We start from the raw sequence: 9,245 nt of genomic DNA on the forward strand, positions 1-9,245 counted from the left end.
AACTGGACAGGGAACAGAGGGACAAACCCCAAAGTGACCCCAAAGTTGTGAGTTTGTAAGGTAGGAAGGTTACTGCTAGGACAGTCATGGGGAATGAGTGGGGTTGCAAAACTCTGGGAAAAGTGACTCACCAAGGTAACCCATGGAGAAGGAAATGGCAACCCACTCCATTATTCTTGCCTGGAGAACCCTATGGACAGAGGAGCCTGGTGCAGCCTACATGTAGTCCATGGGGTCACAAAGAGTCAGACATGACTTAGTGACTAAACGAAAGTGACCCAACCTTCGGGCAACCCCACAAGCAGCTGACCTTGACCCCCAGCCCAGAGTGTCTCGTGTGGACTGAGTCCCTCCATCTGCACTCTGTGAGCCAAAGGACCCAGTGCTCTGATGGCCTTGACTTGCTGCTCTAGTATCTCAACCGTTTAACAAGCTGCAGCCTTCTAGATTCTCCATCACCTGCTCTACCGCTAGGGCTTAATCAGGGCAATGGGCCAATAAACAGAAATCAAGTGCAGAGCTGCACGAGTTCTATGTGGGTTTCATTCCTACAAATCTACACTGCTATTTAGGAACCAATGTTTCACGATAATTCCCATTCACCCGTCTGAAATGATGGCTGCCCTCTGAACCCTGTAGAAACCGCAGCCTCATAAACTGCTTCGTAACTATCTTTATTGTTTTCTAAATGTTTGAAGATATTTAAAATTTGTGTGTGTGTGATTGAAAGCAAATTTAGGAATATTCTATATTCGGAAAAGAAAGAAAACAAATTCCAGTTAAGGGTTCCTTGTTCATGCCTGGCTAATCCTGGTAAGATATATCCAAGTTACGACCAAAAGTCACGTTTCATTATGGGTTTTCTCCAGAAAAGCACACATAGATTCTTTGGATGCAAACATGAACTCCAGCTTAACAGGGATATCAGTCCAGACTTGGCATGGGAAGAGAGCCTATGAGCAGGAATCGCTGGGCATCCAGCCAGTGTGGGCGAAGTCCACTGGGGAAGGATCTCCATGCAGATATGCAACGCTGTGGATTTCCCAGGTGGTGCTAGTAGTAAAGAACCCGTTTGATCCCTGGGTCAGGAAGAAACCCTGGAGGAGGGCATGGCAACCCACTCCAGTATTCTTGCCTGGGAAATTCCATGGACAGAGGGAGCCTGGCGGGCCACAGTCCACAGGGTTGCAAGCTGCCAGACACAACTGAAGCGGCTTAGCATGCATGCATGCAACCCTGTCCTGTACCAGTCCCTGGAAATATATCATAAATGCCAATGTCTGCCGACTCCTATACTAGACATCTGTACTGACTCCTAAATTGAGAATCCAAATTTTAACCTTTGAGCTCTCAATATTTTTTGTGTGCATTTACGGAGCACCAGAGACACAGCCCTGAACAAGACGGATGCTGTTTCTGAGCCCGGGGGCTGGGGGGGGCGGTTATCAGTTACAAAGAGATGTGGCAGCACTGTGCTGGGGTTGGGGGATTGGTACCAGGCTTAGCAGAGGCCTCATAGAGTAATAAGAAGGGATGCTGGGCTCAACTCCACTGTGCACTTACTCCATGTATATAATAGGGACCTCAGCCCCGCCTGCCACCCAGCGTCATCATCGAGGCTGCAGGAAGCCTTTGCAGTAGGCACGAGGTGAGATCACAACAGAAGAGACATCTGTACAGCAAAAGGACTGCAGAAGTAGAGGTTTGCCCTCAGTGAAGTTCAGAGATCACACTGACCCCAGTGAGGAAGCTCCTGGCTATCCAGGGGGAGGAGGAGAGGGCCGCGAGGGGGCCTCTGAAGCCCTGAGACCCAGTGAGTATATGAAGGGTCAGAGGGGAGGTTTCAGACCACAGCAACACAAACCTGCTTCCTTCTGATCCCATCACCACTGCACACCATGCCTCAGGAAAAATCACAGTCACTGGGGAACCCCAATCCTCCAAGCTTCTCAGAAGCAATGTGGCTTCCTACCCCTGCGGGCTGGGTACCTTAAGGCCCCAGGCAAATGTATTTTTCAGCAAGTTCATCATGTCTCTAAACTGTGTGGTGAAAGAAAGTATTCAGTCATGCTGTGAGGTGAAAAGAACTGGACTGGGCCCCAGCTCCGATTGAATCTGCTGCTTTCCTCTGTGAAATGAAATCCTTAGCCCCCAGATTGACAGAGTCATAGTGAAATGCTCAAACCACATGGGTGGGAGTTCCCCCACATGTTTGGAAATGAACTCAGGCCACATCTGGGTTAGCTGTGACGTGTCCTTGGTGAGAGGTACCCTACGCCTTCCCCAAAACAAACTACACATCAACCAGCAGTGACGCTTAGGAAACACAAAGCTCTCCTCTCCTTTAAATACTCACCACCAACTTGAACACAGAGAATCTATTAGTTTGACATTTACTGCACATCTACTATGTGCCAGGTGCTGGAAATACAGAGTTAAGAGAAATACTATAGCAGGACTTATCTGGTGGTCCAGTAGTTAAGAATCCACCTTGCAATGCAGGGGATGCGGGTTCAATTTCTAGTCGGGGAACTAAGATCCCACATGCCAAGGCAAGATCTTATCTATGACACAACTAACTCCCAGTGCAGCCAAATAAATATTTTTTAAAAAGAGGAAGAACAAGATCAGAATTGAAAGAGACACGTGTACCCCAGTGTTCATCTCAGCACTGTTTACAATAGGTAGGACATGGAAGCAACCTAGATGTCCGTTGGCAGACGAATGGATAAGAAAGTTGTGGTACATATACACAATGGAATATTACTTGGCCATTAAAAAGAATACATCTGAATCAGTTCTAATGAGGTGGATGAAACTAGAGCCTATTATACAGAGTGAAGTAAGTCAGCAAGAAAAGCACCAATACAGTATATTAATGCATATATATGGAATTTAGAAAGATGGTAACAATGACCCTATACACGAGACAGCAAAAGAGACACAAAGAACAGACTTTTGGACTCTGTGGGAGAAGGCGAGGGTGGGATGATTTGACAGAGTAGCACTGAAACATGAATATCACCATATGTGAAATAGATGACTAGTCCAAGTTCGATGCATGAAACAGGGCACTCAAAGCCAGTGCACTGGGGCAGCCCAGAGGGGTGGGATGGGGAGGGAGGTGGGAGGGGGGTTCGGGATGGGGGACACATGTACACCCATGGCTGATTCATGTGAATATATGGCAAAAACCACCACGATATTGTAATCATCCTCCAATTAAAATTAATTATTAAAAAAAAATTTTTAAGAGGAAAAACAAAAGAAATACTATAGCCATATTCGTACAGAATACAACCTGAGCCCTAGCCCAAGGGCAGGGAGGGAGGTGGGACTGGCCAGGCTAGCAGCTGGCATGTGGGCAGCTGTGAGTGGATTTGGTGGCCACAGCTCCTGCTGCCAGGACCATCCCATCCCCATGGGCCAGCAGAGAGCCACAGCTCAGGGCCAGCCAGGGTCCCAGCTAATGCGAACACATTTGGAACACAGGTTTGGTGTTCATCAGAATTGTGTGTGTGTGGGAGAGGGTGATCTCCATGTCCTTCTGTTCTGCCATCTTGATTCCTCCTCCCAAAATTTTTTCAAAGTATTTATTTTTGGCTGTGTTGCGTCATGGTTGCGGCACACAGGCTTCTCTCTAGTTGTGGCGCCAGGGCTCCAGAGCACGTGGGCTCAGTAGCTGTAGCGAGAGGGCTTAGTTACCTAAGGCCTGTGGGATCTTAGTTCCCCAACCAGGGATCAAACCTGTGTCCCACTGCATTGGAAGGCCGATTCTTAACCACTGGACCACCAAGGAAGTCCCTAGACTTCAGTTGTTTTTTTTTAAGTCATTCCTTTTTATCTCTTTTATCCCTAGCATTTTTGAAAACGTGAAAAAATAGTAGAATCGACATATGCTCATTTAGATATGTCGATTGGTAATTTCTTTCAGGTATCATGACACTGATATCAGATATCATGATTCAGATATCTTGAAGCACCGACATTGCTTCAGTATCAGACTTTTTAAAACCATAAATACATCTTATAAATAAAGGGAATGGGTAAGACTAAAATCAATTTTTATGTGTAACAAAAGAAAAAATACACGTAAGTGGGCTATCACTCTGCAAGCAGTTACCTACTAAAAAGCAATTTAATTCATTACAAAGGGAAGCCTATGGGACAGCAGATCTGCAGCAAACACTGTTCAAATAAATGGATAACCATGTAAGTATTTTTTTTTAATTTTTATTAGAGTATAGTTGCTTTACAATGTTATACTATACAGAAAAGTAATCAGTATATATATATACACATATATATATCAGCATATATACATATACACTGTGCTGCGCTTAGTCGCTCAGTTGTGTCCAACTTTCTGTGGCCCGTGGGCTGTCGCCCACGAGGCTCCTCTGCCCATGGGGGTTCTCCAGGCAAGAATACCGCAATGGGTTGCCATGCCCTCCTCCCGGGGGTCTTCCTGACCCAAGGGTCAAACCCAGGTCTCCCACATTACAGGTGGATTCTTTACCAGCTGAGCCACCGGAGAAGCCTAAGAACACTGGAGTGGGTAGCCTATCCCTTCTCCAGGGGACCTTCCTGACCCAGGAATCAAACCAAGGTCTCCTGCTTTACAGGTGGATTCTTTACCAGCTGAGCTACCAGGGAAGCGTATATATACATATGCTTCCCTGGTATATATATACATATATATATGTGTGTGTGTATATATCCCCCCTCTTTTTTAGATTTCCTTCCCATTTAGGTCACCATAGAGCACTGAGCAGAGTTCCCTGTGCTGTAAAGTAGGTTCTCAACAGTTAACTATTTTATACACAGCAGTGTGCACATGTCAGTCTTAATCTCCCCATTCCTCCCACTTCCCCCTTCTCCCCTTGGTATCCATTTGTGTCTATGCACCACAACTTTACCCTCTACATCTGTGTCTTGTTCCAATTTTAGTATATGTGCTGCAAAGCGAGCACCCATGCAAGGAATTCTTAATCATTTGTCTATTGTGGGGACCCTGCCTGGAGAAACAAAATTCGCAGAGAACTCTAAAATCTCATTTCAAGCAAGGGTTTCATTCTTCTTCATGAGCAAACCTTTAACCAGAACCGGCAGCAAACCAATGAGTCAATGTAAGTGGGTAAGGACAGTGCCAGTACGGCACATGGACACGTGCCAGCTGGGCAGGGCACTGGGTGAGCCTGTGGGGCTAGGGCAGCACCGCCCACTCCCAGCCTGGGAAATCCTGGCAGGCCCGGCACAGCATCCCCAGGAAAGGCCAGCACTGGGAGAGAAGGAAGGTCTCTTTCCTCTTCCTCAGGAGAGAGACAAATCAACAAGGCGCCCAGAGCAGGGAGCCAGGAGGGTGGCTCTGATCGCCCGCCCACCAGATCATCAGTCTCAACTGACCGAGAGTTGCCTCTATTTGTCATGTAATTATTTGGCCTAAAATCAACTGCCAGTCACAGTTTCATAATACCCAGGGGTATCCCAATTATCCAAGGGCTCTGATGAAATTCTCAAAATAAGTTTAAATTCACTTCCTTTAAAAAAAAAAAAAAAGGGACTTCCCTGGCTGTCCAGGAATTGAAACTCCACGTTTCCAAGACATGAGGCACAGGTTCGATCCCTGGTCAGGGAGCTAAGATTCCACACGCTGCACAGTGTGGCTAACAAAATAAAAATAAAATTTTTAAAAGCTAGTGGTATGTCTTACGAGATAGCCTATATCAAGCAAGTGACAGCTGGTTATCACTGAATCTGACTGGAAACCACTGGCTTTAAGAAATCATAAAGAAACTGGCTTGATGGTAAAAATGGAGAAGCGAACTCATTTTTACTTTGAGCCTAGGAAGTCCAACTAATTTGGGAAATTACTAGCATTTGGCAAAAACAATTCAGCAAATGTCCAAAATCTGAGGGGAACCGACCTGCAGATGGGAAAGAATAAAATGAAATCCTGAAATTTTTTTTTTTTTTTTTGTTAAGAGACTGAATTACAAAATTAGGGGAAGGAAAGAAAAGCAGCTGTTTGGACAGATTTGAATTTCAGTTAAGCATCTGATTCCAGTATTATGCAATTTTCATCAAAAACAAGAATTCTCAGCAGCCGAGAGAGGACATAAGAGGCCAAGAAAGGCAAGAGGAGGATGGAGCAGAGAAGCCAAGGAGGTTGTGATCAGCTGAGGCCCAGCCACGCCCTGGCCCCACCCCTGCAGAGGGAGGAGGCCGGCCTCTGGCAGGTCCTGCCCACCAGTGCCCCCCACATCCCCCTACTTCACTAAAGCAAGGCTGGGCGAGGGACTGCCTGCCATCCAGGCAGTGATGTGGCCTCACCATCCCTGCTAGAGGTGGTTGGCTTTGGGTTATTTTTCCAGGAGTGTTCACGGCCACAGGCTGATTCTGCACATTCTTTGGCCAGGTCCCCATCTGCCGCCAAGGGCACACCCTTCCAGGTGGCTGGGGCGAGGGCCATGCCTGGTGACCCCGGAGGCACGCCCACCAGTGGAGGAGCCAGCTCCCCGAAGTGGTCACCGCACAGGCCTGACTGGAAGCCAGTCTCCCAACCACAAGCCCCGATGTTCAAGGTCTGTCTGGCGGTGGGGCAGCAGAGGGAGTCAACCCGAGGGTGGAGCCGGAGGCTGCAGCAGACTCGTGGATGAGGTCTATGAACCCAGAGAGATGAGGCTCTTTGACTTGTCAGAGGCAGCTTCTTAAGGGCGGAGGAGGGAAAAAAACAAAAGCAAGTTTATACTCATAGGGAAACATAATCTGTGATTATAAATATTTCATGAGCAAAGAAAGCGGTACGGACTGAGAGACTGGGGTGGGGAGGGTGGACAGCAAATTAGATTCCAGTTTGCAAAGTGATAGGGCAGCTGGGATAGAGCACAGCCTAGGCTATTCTGGGCTGTGAGCCGGAGGCCCTGCGTCACGGTCACAGTCAGGGAGCGGGCTCTGGCCCCCGGCCCCTGGAAACCACAGCCTTCCCACGGTCAGCACAGAACACCTTGGGAGGCAGTCATGGCGGGGAGGTGGGGGCGGGGAGTGGGTGGCAGGACGGTCATTTGAATGACTAGGGCAAACTTCAACAGCAGGGAGGCGGGCCGGTGCCCTGCAGACCCATGAAAGGATGGACACGCATTCTGCTGACTAAGGGTGGGGGGAGAAGTGAGCCCGACCCCAGAAAGCAAGTGCCCTTCCAAGCTAGAGGACAGCTCTGGTCAAGCTGCCCTGGTCAGAGCAAAGGCGATGCCCGGAGCAGGTGGTGCCAGGCTGAGAAGGACAAGCCCGCCATTCCTTTCCCTCAGGACAGGGGTCTCTCTCTCCTGCAGCCCTTGGGAAGCAGCCCAGAAAGCAGAGGCCTTAAGGGCTTGCCGAGTAGCAGCTGCTGCAGCAGAGACCCTCCCCACTGGGCAAGCAGGCCCCAGTGTGGGGCAGAGACCTCAGCCAGTCTCCCAGCCCCTCCAGAGGGCCCAAGGAAGAGGGCGGTTACTCCTAAAATACCCGGAGGCCCTTGAATCAGGCTTGGTCAGAGGAGCCCTGGCAACCGTGCACACCTCAACCAGGAAGATGGAAATAAAGAACCTCCGCTTCCAAGCAGTCAAGGCGGAGCTGGTGAGGCTCCAAGTGAAGCCACTGAATCTCGGAAGACCAGTCATCGCCTAGACTCACAGCCGGTGAGACTCTGCTCAAGACGGCAAGGACTCCCCAACCACGAAAGACCCACGATGTCATGGGAGGACCCCCTGAGCTGAAGTCACTGATAGGATCTGCCCTTGAGATCAGCTACTAGTTGCAAGAATCACCCTGAGGAATCACGTTACCTCTGAAAGGCAAATCCTTGTGGAAAACACAGGATGAGGGGGTACCAAACCTAAGGACCATGAGGAAATCAAAAAATGCACATCCATATAAATGCTTTCAGGACACACCCTAAGTGCTATTCCAACTGAAGAGACTGTTTACATCCAGCTACCTGCCCGACACCCCTCAGAGGCGCCTCCGTGCGGATCCCCCAAAGTTCCTCCTCCCCCACCCTTGGGCCTCTCCCCGAGCACCCAGTTCAGGGTTCTGCAGGACCAACCCTCCAGCAAAGGGAGCCAGACACCAGGGACCACTGGCCCTTCCCCAGCATCCGAGCGCATCACCAAGCCCAGTCAACTGCGCCTACTAAAGGCTTCCGCGCCCCTCCTCCACCCTAGGCCTACAGCACATCATGGTGCATGCGTGCCTCCCCCAGCGCCCCTCCAGTCAGTCTCCCTGTATCTTCCTTCCCACCACCCCAACCCTGCTTGCTAAATACCCTACACCAGTATCCCAGCACCCTCAGGATGCGGCAGACTTCTCAGGCCCAGCCAGCCCTGCCTTTTCCAGCCCCATCCTTCCCCACAGTCCCTCCTGCTCACCTGCGGCAGCCACACTCGCTTTTCCTTCGAGTCCCTGGGACTTACCCAGCCCCTTCTGCCACAGGGGTTTTGCACATCCTCTTCCCTCTGTCTGGACCACTTTCCCCTCCTCTCACTAAGCTAATGCCTGTCCACTTATTCTTCCTAAGGTATAAAGTACATACAGTGCACTGAAATACATAGCTCAGCAATTATTTACAGATGTGTACATTCATGTGACTCCCACCCAGATCTAGATTTAGAACGTCCCCAATACTGTAAGGCTGCCTTGTGACCTTGGCAGTCTACGCTCCTCCCCGACCCCTCCACCCCCAGTGACCGCTGTTCTGACTTTTATCACAACGCCCCTTCGTTCAGAAGGCAGCCAGTGCAACCATTCCTCGGGGAAGCTGCCTCCGGTCCCACTGAAAAAGTCTCTCCCCACCATCACAGGCACTTGTTACACCTGGGGACCTGCGCGTGTCGGAGTCGTTAGGTGACCGGGGTCGATCTGCCCAGGAGATCAGGGACCTCTGCTTACCCTCACCCTGCTTCCCAGCACTGGCAGCTGCAAAGCAACGATGATGGAAAACAGCTGATGCCTATCACGTGCTTACGACTGCCAGGCACTCAGAGGTGCTAACTCACTGAAGTCTGACATCAACCCCATCAAGCATATACCATTGTCATATCCCCACTTGACAGGCAAGGAAACTGAGGGACTGAGAAGTGAAATAATCTGCCTAAAGGCATTAAGTGCAAGTGGTGGAGTCAGGAACAGAGTGTTGTGTTCTTAATCATCAGGCTATTCTGCCCCTAGAGGCCACTGGAATGTTTAATAAACGAGAAGTGCCCAGGACA

The sequence above is a fragment of the Bos taurus genome, chromosome 23 (assembly GCF_002263795.3).
Source record: "Bos taurus isolate L1 Dominette 01449 registration number 42190680 breed Hereford chromosome 23, ARS-UCD2.0, whole genome shotgun sequence".
NCBI lineage: Eukaryota > Metazoa > Chordata > Mammalia > Artiodactyla > Bovidae > Bos > Bos taurus.